This window comes from Prosopis cineraria, unplaced genomic scaffold, assembly GCF_029017545.1.
Source record: "Prosopis cineraria cultivar Desert tree isolate PC_DT_omini unplaced genomic scaffold, ASM2901754v1 PC8, whole genome shotgun sequence".
In the NCBI taxonomy this organism is placed as follows: domain Eukaryota; kingdom Viridiplantae; phylum Streptophyta; class Magnoliopsida; order Fabales; family Fabaceae; genus Prosopis; species Prosopis cineraria.
In genome coordinates this window covers 28151429-28156985 of record NW_026555339.1, presented here as the reverse complement: position 1 = coordinate 28156985, position 5557 = coordinate 28151429, and positions in this window count along the sequence as shown.

Here is a 5557-nt window from a genome sequence, read left to right as displayed (position 1 = left end):
CTATGGTGCATGTCACAGAAAGATTAGGAATTTGGATTTGTGCCATATGCCATGGTGCATTTACTGCACGCTGCAACGCATGGCCTATAATTCAATCTAATTTTGTAATTTGTGATACATGCAATTAGTGTTGTAAATGCACGTGATTTGCTTCTGCTGTGTATTGCTCAAATGTATTATGGTTTTGATGATTTTGCAAACAAGTCTTTGGCTAAAGCTTTTCAAACAAAATATTTAATTATTGATTGGTATGATTGATGTGGTAATTTTGTTAATCTTCTCCTATATTGAGCGGATATAGGGGAGGGTTACACAGTAACCTCATTAGTAGTCCAAAAACATTAGTAACAAATAAATCACTTAGTTTTTCCAATTTACCCTTTTTAAATACTTAAATTTTAAATTTTAAAATCCAAGATGTTATAATTCTCACTTCCTTTTATGAATTTTGCCCTAAAAATTCAAAATCTCATACAATCACGTACTTACGAGAACAAGCACGGATACAACTATTTCATTTCTTCTTTAGTCTCTCAAGTTGCATCATTGGAAGTCAAGCCCTTGCAAACTACTTTAACCAGACGAATGCTTTTATTTTTGAGTTGTTGATCTTTTACATCTATAATTTTCTCTGGTTTAGCTCTAAAGGTTAAATTCTCTTGAATTTCCACATCCTCCAGCTCAATAATATAAGAGGGATCTAGTTGATACTTCTTAAGTTAACTCATGTGGAAGACATCATGAACTCTAAATAAATGAGGGGGCGAGGTAATTCAATAGGCTGTAGGTCTTAATTTCTCTAAAATCTCAAAAGGACAAATAAATGGTAGGGTTAGTTTCTTAGCTTTTATTAATCTTCCAATATCAATTATTAGTGTGACTCTTAATAGTACATGATTGCCCATAAGGAATTCTAATAGCTTCCTACACCTATCCACGTAGCTCTTCTGCTGATTCTAAGTTGTCAAAAGTTTTTGTTTAATCATTTGGATTTTTTGAGTAGTTTGGTCTACCAAACCAAGTCCTAACAAACTTTTCTCACTCAATTCCATCTAGTATAAAGGCGATCAATACTTTGTCCTATACAAGGCCTCATGTGTAGTCATTTCAATGCTAGAGTGATAACTGTTATTGTAGGTGAACTCAGCCAATAATAGATAAGTGTCCCAACTACCTATCAACTCTAGAGTACATGCTCACAACATATCCTCAAACATTTGGATAGTCCTTTTGATTTGTATGAAAGGCAAACAAACCAAGACTACATTTCAAAGCAAATATATAGTATCCATATCAAGGCCTTTTGAATTGCTTCAAATGGATCTAATCGATCCTTCAAGGGCAAAGAGTATAGGGGGTAATCTCTACACCTTTATTATAGTTGATGGTTATTCTAGGTTCACATGGATTATCTTTATGTCTTACAAGGATCAAACCTTTGAATATTTTATGGCATTTATAGCCAAAGTACAAAATGAAAAAAGGTTTGAAACTGTAAAGATAAGAAGTAACCATGGTGGAGAATTTGATAATTTCAACTTCATTGAGTTTTGTGAAGAACAGGAAATTAGTTATGAGTTCTCAGCTTCTAGAACACCTCAACAAAATGGAGTTGTAAAGAGAAAGAACAGAACCTTGGAAAAGATGGCAAGGACCATGCTGAATAAGAATAAACTTCCTAAATATTTCTGGGTAGATGCCATGAGTACAACATGTTACATAACTAACAGAGTACATATCTGACCTATTCTAAAAAAACTCCTTATGAGCTCTACAAAGGAAGAAAGCCTAATATCTCTCACCTTTATGTATTCGGCTGTAAGTGTTTTAACAATAGTGGTAAGGAAAATCTAGATAAGTTTAATTCTAAAAGTGATGAAGCTGTATTTTTTGGTTATTCCAATAGAAGTAAAGCTTTTAAAGTCTTTAATAAAAGAAACTTATCTGTTGAAGAGTCAATTCATGTTAGATTTGATGAATCCTTATCAGATGAGAACAAAGAAGAAACTATGAATCTTCCTCTTGATGATCTCTCACTGACAGAAAAGGAGTAAAATGAAACCAACAATGATACCATGACTATTGATTAAAGTAGAGAGACAAATAATCTACCAGAATGTTAGAGATATAGTAAGTCACATCCTATTGATCAAGTCATTGGAGAAGTTGATGATAAAGTTAAAATAAGAGGTTTACTTAGAGAAGTATGCCATTTTAGTACATATCTTTCTAGTATTAAACCTTCTAATATTAAAGAAGCCTTAACTAATAAATATTGGCTCATACCAATGCAAGAAGAGTTAAACCAGTTTAAGAGAAGTTAAGTTTGGGATTTGATATTAGGACCAAGTGATCATCTTGTCATTAGAATGAAATGGGTCTTTAAAAACAAACTTGATGAAAATGGTATTGTGGTAAGGAATAAAGCTAAGCTAGTAGCTAAAGGTTATAATCAAGAAGAAGGCATTGATTATGATGAAACCTTTACTACTATTTAGATTAGAGGCTATTAGACTTTTATATGCTTTTACTTACATGAAAGATTGTAAACTTTATCAAATGGATGTTAAAAGTGCTTTCTTGAATGGACTAATTAATGAAGAAGTTTATGTAGAGCAACTTCCAGGATTTGAGGATCCATCGATGCCAAATTTTTTTTACAAATTAAAGAAAGCATTGCATGGATTAAATCAAGCACTAAGAGCTTGGTATGACAGGTTAAGTACTTTTCTATTAAATAATAACTTCAAAAGAGAAATAGTGGATAAAACACTATTTTATCAAACTGAAGGTAATGATATCCTTATAGTTCAAATTTATGTTGATGATATCATTTTTGGAGCTACTAATGAGATTCTTTGTGAGAAATTTGCTAAGATCATGCAAGGAGAATTCAAAATGTTAATGATAGGAGAGCTGAACTTCTTTCTCGAATTGCAAATCAAGTAAATGAAGGATGGGATCTTTACAAGCCAAACTAAGTACACTCAAGAATAATTAAAAAACTTTGGGTTTGAAAATTCAAATTCAAGTAACATTCCTATGAGTGCATCAATCAAAATGGATAAGGATGAAAAAGGGAAAAAGGAGGATCAATCAAAATTTAGGCAAATGATTAGATCACTGCTCTTCTTGATTACCAACAGACCTGATATCATGTTTAGTGTCTGTATATGTGTAAGATTTCAAGCTGATTTAAGGGTATCATATTTAAGGCTGTGAAAAGAATCTTCAAGTATCTAAATGGAATTACATAGTTTGGATTATGGTTTCTAAAAAGAGGAAAGCCTGAATTAATTACTTACTCAGATGCTGACTATGAAGGATACAAAACAGATAGCAAGAGTACTAGTAGAACTTGTCAGTTCTTTGGAGGCTCTTTGATATCATGGTTCAGCAAGAAATAAATTAGTGTATCCTTATCATCATGTGAAGTTGAATAATTAGTGGCTGAAAGCTGTTGTGCATAGATTTTATGGCTAAAACAACTATTGAAAGATTTAGGAGTTCATCTCAAGGAAATTCCAATCAGATGTGAAAATACTAGTACCATCAACTTGGCTAAAAATCCTATCTAATACTCACGAACCAAGCACATTGACATAAGACATCACTTCTTAAGGGATCATGTGTAAAAGAAGGACATCATACTAGAATGTATACCTACAACCGAGCAACTAACAGATATATTCACTAAACCTTTAGTTGAAGAACAATTCACATTTATCAGAAGAGAATTAGAAATGGTAAATCCTAATGAGTTGTAAGTTTCTAAATTCAAATAAATTACATTTTGAATCTTTTATTAACTTGAGGTATTTTTATAAGAAGAAATCTTTGAGTCCTGATTTCAATGGAATAAATCAAAGCAAATCTTAAAGAAAGAGGTTAGAAGATCAGGTATAATTCGTTTAAAAGATAAGTGTCATGTCTTGTGTGATTTTACCTGCTTTTGTGTTTCTCCCTATTTTGCCTGCATTTTCATGCATGAAACATGTACGCTTACTCGCATGAAATAGCACCTTAGAAAGCTTCACTACTAAGTGGTACTAAATCATGCGTGAAGACATTAATCTTGCTTGCATGAAATAGCACTCAGTGAATTATTTTTCTTAAGAAGTGTAAAATCACGCGTGATACCATGAAAATCCTTCCCGAGAGCATGGTTTATAATTTTGGTCATTTCACACATGAGAGTAATTTGTGATCACGCGTGACTCTACCTGTAATTATTTTGCATTATTTAAATGTTATTTTAGTTACCATATCATGCTTGAAACCTCTTGGTCACAGAAAAGATTTAGTACCTTAGTTAAAAAGTACTAAATCACACGTGAAACCAGTCTCATCTTACGCGTGATCTTGCATCATTTATAGCCATTACACTATCCTTTATTTTTAACTACCTCCTTGATTCTTCTCTAGCTATTTTGGCATTTGAATTTCCTTGCCCATCACTTTTAGTCTACTTCTCACATCTTACTTTACTCAACAATCATCTCTTTCTTCAACTTAAATTCTTTAATTCTCTAAAAATTCTCTGCGATAGCAAGAATAAAAGACCTTAGAAAGAAAACCAGTGATGAGGTTACAAAGAAGAGAAAGTTCATAGAAGAACTGATTGGCAAGGGGAGAAAATTGCCTTCTTGGTCATCAAAGAGGCTTAGAACTTCAAGAAAAATGAAGGAGACTACTTTTACTTCTACACTTGCTACAACAGATCAACAACAAGAAGCTCTAACCAGAATTGGCAGAGACCTATCAAATGATGGTAGCAATGTGCTACTTGGTGAAGTATTAGAGGCAAATATCAAATATGGAAAACTTCTAAGCTTTGAACATCAATCCAGATTCAACTAATATTTCTCCTCTATTGTGGTAGTCACAAGTCATTGCACCAAATATGATTCTTTTATTAAAACTCATAACTTTGATATAGATGAATATTTGTGTGACTACAAAGGCCTGTTGGAACTCAATCTCTTATACTCAGTAGAAGTAGTAATGGCCTTTTATGCTAGCTTCAATTGGGATAAGAAAAAGAAGACGTACAAGGCCAATTTCTGAGGATGTCCAATGTACTTCACTCTAAGGAGTTTAGGACATATACTTAGTCTTGAAGCAAGGGGTCTAGAGTTTCAAGAGTTTGATTGTGCCAATCAAAGGAATGCTTCCGACAACTCACAAACAAAGAGAAATACAAAGTAATAACGATCGCAGAAGATGTACCTGAAGAGGCTTTGAAGCTTGGTTTCATCTTTAGATGAACTTCATTCCCTTTCAAGCATTGAATGTTAGCATACGTGGTAGCAAGGTTCTTTCTCAACAAGAGGATAGCCTTCAATACTTACATTGAGTTTGAGACTGAGTTCCTCACCAGAATCATCCAGAAGCAAAGAATAAATATGTGTCACTACATATTGAACAAAATATTGTATGTTTCCAAAGTTGACACTAAGAGGAAGAAGGAATAGAAGAAAGACCAAAATCTCTATTTTATATCAGTTGTATCAACAATACTAAAGATATTTTGAATTAAATACACTGAAGGAGTAGT